Consider the following 12,038-nt stretch of genomic DNA (forward strand, 5'->3'; position numbering starts at 1 on the left):
CCGTGGTGTATTCCATATCCAACAGAAAAATGAACCAAGGAGCTCAGTTTCAGTTCATTCCTCACACCTTCGGACAATAACCTTTGAAGAGACAAAGAAGAGTTCAACTTGAGTCTCAACCCAACCTGGGATTTTCGGACAGCAGCTCTTGGTTTTCACCTCCAGCAATAGGTCCTCTATTTACCTAGTTGAACAAAGGAAATCTCCTCTTTTTCACCTTATAATCATGTCCTTACTTGTCCTTCTTTTTATATGGTTGCTAGTGACCTTTGGATTCGGTTGACAGCAGCAAAAAGAAATAAGTGCAGCACTTATTTCATCCAAGCAGAACCGGGTAAGCTTCCTAAAGGTAGAAGAATAACATGATATGTATATAGGTAGATAAATGTTTAGATGGAGGAATGATGAGCATGATTTGTTGTTATGTATATATATGTATATGTACATAACAGAACCGGTAGTGATATATGTGTAAATATATAAAACAGAACCAGAAAAATGATGTGTTTATGCTGTGAGACAAACCGAACCTGTTTGCTAAGAATTGACCGTGTAAAGTGTGAATGGGTTATAGATGTGTGTTGTGGATATATATATAGTGCTGAAACAGAAACATAAAAAGGTGTGTGTGCTGTGCGTGCTGTGATGAAACAGAAGAAACAAAAAAAAAAGGGTGTGCTATCATGCATGCAGTAGAATCCGTGTGTGCTGTGTGTGTGTGTGTCCAGGTGGGTATTTAAGTGCAAGGTGCTGTATGTGGGAGTGTGTTAGGTGAACAGGTGCTGTGTTTTCATGATAAAAGTGTACAAATATAGTGGAGGTATAATATATATATATATATATATATATATATACATATATATATATATATATATATATATATACATATATATATATACATATATATATATACATATATATATATACATATATATATATATATATATATACATATATATATATACATATATATATATATGTATATATATATACATATATATATACATATATATATACATATGTATATATATATACATATATATATACATATATATATGTATATATATACATATATATATGTATATATATACATATATATATGTATATATATACATATATATATGTATATATATACATATATATATGTATATATATACATATATATATATATATATATATATATATATATATATATATATATATATATATATATATATATATGCACTTAGACATGAAAAACCGTGTGTGTGCATGTGTAAAAAATGCATGGGATTAAGTGCTCATGCTGGTGCTGTCTAATAAAAGTGTGTGGATTGTGATTTTGCTGTCAAAGAAAAAGTGGACGTGTGTGAAAAGTGAGGGGCAGATCTGTGGTTTAGATTAGTGACAGAAACCAATAGAAAAACAGTGAAGGAAAATAAAAGGAGACTAAGAGAAACACATGGGTAGAAATAAAAATTGCTTATTGGTAAGGTAGTGTTCGGGTTAGTGCAGAAAAGTGGAAAAAAATCTGTACCAAAAGGGAGTCAAATTTGTAAACAATGACTATAGGGTGTAGGATATAAAAGTTAATCAAATGGGAAGACCATGGGATGCTTACTTAAGCACTAAAAATAATAATATAGTCACCTATGTATATGTATACTCTTGATGTGAATATATGGAAACTATATATATAATTTCTGCTGTTATATGTATATATCTATAGGTATTGTACACAACATGGAATATATATGTATACCTATATATTGTAGTGTCAAATACAAGAAATTATAGATTCCAAATATAGTGTTAAAAAGAAATGTATATATATATATATATATAATCTCTTTTGTTAGTATAAAAATGATAAGGTTACAAAGGAAAATGTGGTTATTAAAATATCCAAACAATTAATGGTTCCATGTACTTAAGGACTAGGAGAGATGATTATAAATGATAATTTTCTTAGCACTATTTACTAATTTCATATTTCATGAATATAACCCTGCAGTTGATATTTTTGTGGACCTTGTGGAAGCGAAGGACTGTAAGTATAAATTACTTACTGAGGGTAGCACTGGATTTCAATAATGTTGTGTTTATGTTTTATTTTAATTGGATGCATGTGACTGATTATTGCATACTGTTAATAATCAACTTATTAATATTGGGCGCGACGTCTCCCAAAGGTTCAGGATGGTAAATGTGCCTGAAACCGGAAACAATAATAATCACATTGATTGGGACGGCTTTCAAAGTGCTAGAGGAGGGAGGTCTCCGATAGTGCGAAAATAAGTTAATTAAAATGTAATGTAGAGGGGACGGCCTCAAGAAAGACGTTGATCGGGGGAACGGCCCTTATATGAGTGGAGTGTCATGACTATATTAAACTGTTAAACTTTGCATGAAAACTATCACTACATCATTATGTCATATCTCTGTTCCTTAAATAATGCATAAACCATTATGTTGTTGAATGACAGTTAGCTCACTTATGAAACTATGGGATTGTGGTTATAACCACCTTCTCATAGATGACTGTGCAGGCACAGACACTGACGAGTATCAGGATTATCAGGAGCCTTGTGATGATCCTGGTTTCATAGATGAGACTGTCTAAAGTCTCCCTTTTGTGATAGACTTGCTGAACAGTCTATCTTCCATGTTGTTATTGGGTTTTATTTTATGTACTTTCTAGACATCTTATGCTTTATTTTATGGTTTGTAATATGACTACTATTACATAGGACGTGAGCCGTATGTGGCCCTTATGTTATTGCTTTGTGTGTATTTATTTGTAAGACCTTTTATTATCTTAATGTAAGTTGAGGTATTTCAGTCAAAGCTCTATATGTGTTGAAAGGGAATTGTCCCTGTCGGTTTAAAAAGAAATAAAAAAAAAAGATATTCGTATTTTCCGCTGCGAGATTTATCGCCTCTGAAAGGTTAATGACACGTGATTATCCAGATATAATTACTTACGCTCTTTTGTAAAAAGCGGGTCGTTACAGGTCTAGCAGTTATGAGTCAAGAATGATGAGGGGGAGTGGACTCACTTAGTAAAGGTGAAGTCTTACCATGCATAGGATTTTGGTTCCTAAATCCTAGTGCATGTCGGGTATGTTCGCATTGCATAGTTTATCTTGTCATATCTTATTCATGCCTTGCATTCTGTTTGAGGAACCGGTTATTTTATCCCCATATTTTCTCTTGTTGTCATGAGAAACATCTGCAGATATTTTTTTTTGGGGATGACGGTTAAAGCACGTCGGGCAGTTGCTTTTCTGTCTTGGTATTTCTAAACCTCTCCCTGAGGACAGGTTTGATTTTACGTTACATGCTGGGACTAAGTGATGGAAACCAAGGAGCTGGACATGCTGATCATACACATGGGAATGGAGCTGAAGTTGCGCAAGACCCTTTGTCACTTCCTAGTGGCCCAATTACAAGACTTAGAGCCAAACGTTTCAAGGAAGCACTAAATGGGCTAATCCAAGAGAATTGAGCTGATTCTTTAGACCAAGATGGGCTCAAATAATAATCAAGGCTTAGTCCATGTCATTAAAGCAATTGAAGAGGATAATTAGCATGCAAAAACGTGACCAGCATGGTTTGACCATTAAAGGGTGTGAACTTGTTGAGTTTCAAGGATATTAAATAGGGGAATGAACTTGGTCTTGGCTGGTTATGAATTTAGTCATTTAGTTATTTTGGCTGCCTCTAGAAGTCCAAAGTGACCTAAAAATGTGGGGACTTGTTTATGTTGGCACTTGTGTTGCTTTTAAAGCTATAGTTAAGACTTTTCCTATTCTTGGAGGGTTGTTCCAAGTATATAGATGGGCATTACGAATTTTGTTTTCAGAAAATTATTATTGTGAGGTCTTGTGTTCCTCTTTGTTCCTGAAAGAACTTCTTGAGCTTATCAAGTTAATCTTGTGGCGTTCAAACAACTAAACTTATCACCTTGATTCTTGAAGAGATTCAGATTCTTGGTGTGGCGTTTCAATCCTTCGTAGTCTTGGTTTCTCATCTAGTTAGGTGACGGGTCAAACCTCAACAACTCTTGTCTACACGATCTTGGGGTTTCAAACCATCATTGCTATCGGGTTTCATCATATTTGTTGGTGGAGTTCATATCATTTTGGTATCAGAGCCTTGGTTCTAAGGCAAGTTTGACTATCTTTTATTATTTATTTTTTTTTATTTTCCTGTTCCCTGCTGTGAAAAAAAAAAAAAAAAATAGAGCAAAAAAAAAAAAAAAAAAGAAAAAAGAAAAGAAAAGAAAAGAAAAAGTACTCGATTCCAGTAAGAAAATTTCTTCCTTTCAATCTTGTTTCTCACCTTATTCAAGTTCTTGACCTTTTTGAGTAAGAAAATTTCTTCTTTTCTATCTTGTTTCTCACATTATTCAAGTTCTTGACCTTTTTGATGAGTTTTGGTTATTTCTCAATTGCTGCTGGATTATTTTGAATTAGTTTCTTGAAGTTCAATTAAGAACTAAGAAGACACAAAAGAGTGGAAAAAGGCAAGAGTGTGTGAGACCAAAAGAGGGTAAAAGCCGTTTAGAGTGAAAACACGAGTGTAAGTGTATTAATTTTTGAGTGAAACACGTGAGGGAGTGCTTGTGAGGATTCTAACCTTGTTTTGCAGATTCTAAACGTGTCCAATAATCAAGAAGAAGACAGAACCGAAGAATTTCGACAACCCGCAGCTTCGAACCTCCAAATGCAAGCGTTGTTAGGGGAGATGAGGCGTATGTTGAGGGCTGAATTAGAACCTATTCACGAGAGGTTGGACAGGGTAGAAGCAGAAACTCCTAGGGGACAGCAACAAGACAATCCCAATAGGCAACAAGGTGAGCGTGTTCCGTGGCAGAATGTTGAGGAAGAGGCGGAGTTGGAGGAATTTGATGAGCCATATTTGAACCGAGGCAGGTTTGAGCGTGGGTATGGGAATAGAGAAGCTAGGATGGGTAGGCCTAGGAGGGATAATGATTTAGGAAACATAAAGATTAAAATCCCATCTTTTCAAGGTAAAAATGATCCTGAAGCTTATTTGGAGTGGGAAACTAAAATGGAGATGGTGTTTGATTGTCACAACTACTCGGAGATAAAGAAGGTTAAGTTGGCTGCAATTGAATTCATAGATTATGCCATTGTTTGGTGGGATCAATTACTGATTAATAGGAGGAGAAATAGAGAGCCACCCGTGGACACTTGGGAGGAGATGAAAATGCTTATGAGGAGGCGTTTTGTACCCAACCATTATTATAGGGGATTGTATCAAAAGTTGCAGAGGTTAACTCAAGGTTCCAAGAGTGTGGATGATGAGTATTACAAGGAGATGGAGGTAGCTTTGATCCGGGCTAATGTAGAAGAGGACCGAGAAGCCACCATGGCTAGGTTTTTGCACGGTTTAAATCGTGAGATTGCAGATATAGTCGAGTTGCAGCACTATGTTGAGTTAACGGATATGGTGCATCAAGCCATAAAAGTGGAGGAACAATTCAAACGGAAGGGATTGGCTAGGAGGGGACAACCTATGGCTACCACCAGCCCATGGAAGACAGCTCCAAAAAGGGACAAGCAGCTTCAAAATAAGCAAAAATTTGAACCCTCTAAGAATGCCAAACCAACAACCACCACTACTTCAGGTAACACCGAGGCTTCTATTTCTAAAACACGTGATATTAAGTGTTTTAAATGTCAGGGGCGGGGACACATAGCCAGCCAGTGTGTAAACAAAAGGGTGATGGTGATAAACGCCCAAGGAGAGCTTGAGTCGGAGAATGAGGAAGAAGTAGATGATGATGACATGCCACCTTTGGAGGATGCCGATGATGAGCAAAATGCTGTGGTTGGAGATTTATTGGTAGCAAGGCGAGTTCTCAATGTGCAAGTTAAGGAGGAAGAAAGTAACCAAAGGGAAAACTTGTTTCATACTCGGTGCTTTGTAAATAACAAAGTTTGCAGCGTCATTATTGATGGTGGGAGTTGCACAAACGTAGCCAGCACTTATTTGGTGGAGAAATTGGCCTTAACCACCTTGAAACATCCTCACCCTTACCGGCTTCAGTGGCTGAATGAATGTGGCGAAATCAAGGTGACAAGGCAAGTGTTGGTGGCATTATCCATTGGCAAATATGAGGATGAGGAGCTTTGTGATGTGGTTCCTATGCATGCATGCCATTTATTGTTGGGAAGACCATGGCAGTATGATCGGAGGGTTACGCATGATGGATTCACAAATAGGTATTCTTTCACTCTTAAAAGGCAACCCATTACTCTTGTGCCATTAACTCCAAAACAGGTCATGGAGGACCAACTAAAGTTACAAAGATCAAATGAAAAGAAAAAAGAAAAAGAAAGGAAGGCCGAAAGTGGAAAAAAAGAGTTGAAAAAAAGAAGAAAGAGAGATAAACATTGATCAGAGTGAAAAAGAAAGAGAGAGGATTTCGGCCATAGTAAGAGCAAGAGAGGAAAAATTCAATTACATTGCAAAAAAAAAAGTGAGATCAAGAGAGCATTATTTTCACACCAGCCCCTTATTGTACTCATGTACAAGGAGGCTCTTTTATGTACTAATGATCTCGTCGGTGCTTTGCCGAGCAATATTGTTTCTCTTTTGCAAAAGTTTGAAGATGTCTTTCCCGAAGAGGTACCTAGTGGCTTACCTCCAATCCGAGGGATTGAACATCAAATTGATTTCATACCCGGTGCATCAATTCCTAACCGACCTGCTTATAGGAGCAATCCCGAGGAGACCAAGGAACTTCAGAGGCAAGTAGGTGAATTATTGGAGAAGGGGTATGTGTGTGAAAGCATGAGTCCTTGTGCGGTCCCGGTGCTATTAGTTCCTAAGAAGGATGGAACATGGAGAATGTGTGTTGACTGCCGGGCCATCAACAACATAACGGTAAAGTATCGTCATCCTATTCCTAGGTTAGAAGATATGCTGGATGAATTGCATGGTTCTTGTGTCTTTACAAAAATTGATCTTAAGAGTGGATATCATCAAATTAGGATGAAGGAAGGTGATGAATGGAAAACTGCTTTTAAAACTAAATATGGTTTGTATGAATGGTTAGTGATGCCTTTCGGCTTAACTAATGCGCCGAGCACATTTATGCGTTTGATGAACCATGTTTTGCGTGCATTTATTGGCAGATTTGTAGTTGTGTATTTTGATGATATCCTAATTTATAGCAAAAACTTGGAAGAACATGTGATGCATTTAAAATCTGTTTTGGAAATTCTGAGGAAAGAGAAGTTGTTTGCTAACCTCAAGAAGTGCACCTTTTGCACGGATAAGCTTGTGTTTCTTGGTTTTGTTGTTAGTAAGAGAGGAATTGGGGTGGATGAGGAAAAGGTGAAGGCAATCCAAGAGTGGCCAACGCCTACAACAATCAGCCAAGTGAGGAGTTTCCACGACTTAGCTAGCTTCTATAGACGGTTTGTGCGTGATTTAGTAGCTTAGCCGCCCCTCTTACTGAAGTCATCAAGAAAAATGTGCCGTTTAAGTGGGGAAAAGAACAAGAAAATGCATTTAATCTGATCAAAGAAAAGTTAACTAATGCACCTTTGCTTGTTTTACCTAACTTTGCTAAAACTTTTGAAATTGAGTGTGATGCTTCAGGAATAGGTATTGGAGCTATTTTGATGCAAGGTGGTCATCCAGTTGCTTATTTCAGTGAAAAGTTGAGTGGGGCAGCCCTAAATTACCCCACTTATGATAAGGAAATGTATGCCTTGGTAAGGGCTTTGGAAAATTGGCAGCACTATCTATGGCCAAAGGAATTTGTGATTCACACAGATCATGAATCTTTGAAGCATTTGAAAGGACAGCAAAGGTTGAACAAACGCCATGCCAAGTGGGTGGAATTCATTGAAACATTTCCTTATGTGATCAGATACAAGCAAGGTAAGGAAAATGTGGTGGCTGATGCATTGTCCCGAAGGTATGCTTTACTTTCCATTTTAGATACAAAATTGCTTGGCTTTGAATATATTAAGGATTTGTATGCCCAAGATTCTGATTTTGGTGATTTGTTCAATGCATGTGAAAAAGTGGCGTTTGATAAGTTTTATAGGCAAGATGGATTTTTGTTTCGGGAAAATAAACTGTGTGTGCCTATGTGTTCTTTGCGTGAATTGCTTGTGAGAGAAGCTCATGGTGGTGGTTTGATGGGTCATTTTGGTGTAGCTAAGACTTTAGGAATTTTGCATGATCATTTTTTTTGGCCTCATATGAAACGTGATGTGGAAAGAATCTGTGAGAAGTGTATCACGTGTAAACATGCTAAGTCTAAGTTGAAACCCCATGGTTTGTACACCCCTTTGCCAATACCTAGTGAACCTTGGACTAATATTTCTATGGATTTTGTTTTAGGTTTACCTAGGACTAAAAGCGGGAGAGATTCAGTTTTTGTGGTGGTAGATAGATTTTCCAAGATAGCACACTTCATTGCTTGTCATAAAACTGATGATGCATCACATATAGCTGATTTGTTCTTCGAAGAAATTGTTAAGTTACATGGCATGCCTAGGACCATTGTTTCTGATAGGGATGCAAAGTTTTTGAGTTACTTTTGGAAGACTTTGTGGGTAAAGTTGGGAACCAAATTGTTGTCTTCTACTGCTTGTCATCCACAAACGGATTGTCAAACTGAAGTAGTAAATAGAACTTTGTCTTCTTTGTTGCGTGCTATCATTAAAAAGAATTTGAAAACATGGGAAGATTGTTTGCCACATGTTGAATTTGCTTACAATAGAAGTATACATTCTGCAACTAAGTTTTCACCATTTGAAATTGTTTATAGCTTTAACCCATTATCACCTTTGGATTTAACTCCTTTACCTTTGAGTGAACGTGTGAACTTAGATGGCAAAAAGAAGGCAGCATTTGTAAAGATGATTCATGAAAAGGCACGGCTGAACATTGAAAGGAGGACTCAACAATATGTCCATCAAGCCAACAAGGGACGCAAGAAGGTAGTATTTGAACCAGGAGATTGGGTTTGGTTACACTTAAGGAAGGAACGTTTTCCAGAGAAACAGCGTTCAAAACTCCTACCTCGGGGTGACGGACCATTCCAAGTAGTGGAGCGCATCAATGATAATGCCTACAAACTTGACTTACCAAGTGAGTATGGTGTTAGTGCAAGCTTTAATGTTGCTGATTTGTCTCCATTTGATGTAGGTGATGATTTGAGGACAAATCCTTCTCAAGAGGGGGAGAATGATGGAAACCAAGGAGCTGGACATGCTGATCATACACATGGGAATGGAGCTGAAGTTGTGCAAGACCCTTTGTCACTTCCTAGTGGCCCAATTACAAGACTTAGAGCCAAACGTTTCAATAAAGCACTAAATGGGCTAATCCAAGAGAATTGGGCTGATTCTAAAAAGACCAAGATGGGCTCAAATAATAATCAAGGCTTAGTCCATGTCATCAAAGCAATTGAAGAGGATAATTAGCATGCAAAAACGTGACCAGCATGGTTTGACCATTAAAGGGTGTGAACTTGTTAAGTTTCAAGGATATTAAATAGGGGAATGAACTTGGTCTTGGCTGGTTATGAATTTAGTCATTTAGTTATTTTGGCTACCTCTAGAAGTCCAAAGAGACCTAAAAATGTGGGGACTTGTTTATGTTGGCACTTGTGTTGCTTTTAAAGCTATAGTTAAGACTTTTCCTATTCTTGGAGGGTTGTTCCAAGTATATAGATGGGCATTACGAATTTTGTAATATAGATTTTTGTTTTCAGAAAATTATTATTGTGAGGTCTTGTGTTCTTCTTTGTTCCTGAAAGAACTTCTTGAGCTTATCAAGTTAATCTTGTGGCGTTCAAACAACCAAACTTATCACCTTGATTCTTGAAGAGATTCAGATTCTTGGTGTGGCGTTTCAATCCTTCGTAGTCTTGGTTTCTCATCTAGTTAGGTGACGGGTCAAGCCTCAACAATTCTTGTCTACACGATCTTGGGGTTTCAAACCATCATTGCTATCGGGTTTCATCACATTTGTTGGTGGAGTTCATATCACTAGGTGTTATTTGCTTTTCCATAAGCATGTCCTTGTTGTTTTTCTGTTTTATTGTTTTCAACATTAAAAAAAAATTAAAAAAAAAAATAAATTAAAAAAAAAAAAAAAAAAAAAAAGGGAGAAGATGAAGAATTTTTTTTTTTTTTATTTTTATTTTTTTATTTTTATTTTTTTTTTTCCTTTTGATAGCTTTACAGATATTGTATGTGTTTTTGCCTGATATCTCAGTTCATTGTGCATTAATTGAATATGCTTATATATGATTGAGAGTTTATGTTTGATATTTGCTAAGTTTTCTTGTTGCATCTTAATTATAGATTGTTGTTTTTCTCATGCGATGAAATATTATGCACTATCCACTGCTCCCTCTAAGGTACATCTTTTCCTCTCTGACTTTTTGCTTCTAGAAATTCTAAATAAGAGAGATGTTGTTGATAAGATGGCCAAATTGACCAACATGCTAGTTGAACCTAGAACCTAAAAACTCTAGCATTTTTCTCTAGGTTGCAGCACCAAAAAGAATCAAGCAGTTATTCTTCTGAGCTCTGTGCTATATGCTTATATTCACTACTTTTGTGCTGAATTAGCAATATATCTTGTCCTTCATGGTGCAAGTAAAATTTTACCTTGTCCTTCATGGTACAAGTAAAATAATTAGGTGTTGCATCTTAGGGGGAGTGTATCAGATGAGGGTTGCTAAGCCCTAGTAAATAATAAGGTTTGACTTTTGACTAATCTTTCATTGATTTTCTCTCTTGTTTAGAAAATCCGGTTGCTTTGAGTCATATCAGTGAACTTCATACCTTATTGAGAAAGTCTTCACACACGCACATGCATTGCATGAGTTGAGCAATCTATTTACAATTTCTATCTACAGGGAAATTTGTGTTAATTGAATACTTAACTCTCATTTATATCTTTGCATATTTTTGGAATGCTATTTGATTGTTTTATCAGTTGATTATACATGCGTGTTCTGAAGCTAACTTTAGGGAAAAATAGTTTTCTACAAATTTTTCTCCAGTTTCAGATTTTCAGTGTGAAGTGTCCGGACAGACCTATTATTACGTCTAGACAAGAGTAGTCTTGCCGTAGTTGTCTGGACAGTTAAGTGACATGTTCGGACGGGATCTCTACAGGTTTAAGACTTGCTTCTCTTTCTCTGCCATACACACATCTCTGCATTTTTGTTGATCTATCATGTCATGTTGTGTGTTTTCTTGTGGATTTCTCCCTAGATTTTGGCATTCTTCGCACATCTCTTGTCATTCCATGATCTTCATTGTGTCTTTCGTTATTCTTTTTAAGTTTTCGTGCTTTTAGAATATTGGAATATTTGTTGATTGGGATATTTTCTTGAGATATTGTGCATGAAAAACCTACTCTGTCTATGTGCTAGGTTGATCTTGATATATTTATGCCTTATGAATTGCTGCATTGCTTATATGTTTATTTGGCATTCATTTGACAATCTTCATAAATACCATATTGCTTTTGGGACTAACAGGATCTAATATTTCTTTATGGTGTTATTTTTGGAAATATTTCTGTTTAAATCTTTTCAGGAATATGTTGTCCAGCAGCTCCCAGCACAATATTTGACAGATGGATCCTTTGGAAAACTGACTGTTGTTGAAGTCGGATGTTCAAATTCCAAAGGTCTCAGGTTTAAGATGAGTCTTTTCCCCTAGCTCATGCAGAGCCTTCCGTAGCATTCCCTCAAATCTGTATCAGTTAGACGTTCAGTGGTGAATCTCCTCGTTTATCTAGCGGACCAGTTGCTTAAAGGATGTTAATCTACGGATAATCAGTTTCAGGCTTTGCAAAATCAAGAGATTGAAGGTTTTTCAGTCCATGGTTCCCGGCTTCCTCAGCTAGAAGCCGAAGTAGTACAAATCCAGCTTTTTATAAGGATTTCTCTCTGTTACTTGATTTCAGTGGATCAGCAGGATTTGGTACTTGGAGGATTTTTGTTCCTCTCTTTTGGGCCACTTGCAGACTCTTCTCTATTT

The 12,038-nt window shown here is 36.6% G+C and overlaps 1 pseudogene; it reads left to right on the forward strand.

The window, feature by feature from the left end:
• The first annotated feature begins 4,675 nt into the window (after positions 1 to 4,675).
• Positions 4,676 to 9,362, forward strand: LOC133865022 (uncharacterized; annotated as a pseudogene).
• Positions 9,363 to 12,038: the final 2,676 nt, after the last annotated feature.

The sequence above is a fragment of the Alnus glutinosa genome, chromosome 3 (assembly GCF_958979055.1).
Source record: "Alnus glutinosa chromosome 3, dhAlnGlut1.1, whole genome shotgun sequence".
In the NCBI taxonomy this organism is placed as follows: Eukaryota; Viridiplantae; Streptophyta; class Magnoliopsida; order Fagales; family Betulaceae; genus Alnus; species Alnus glutinosa.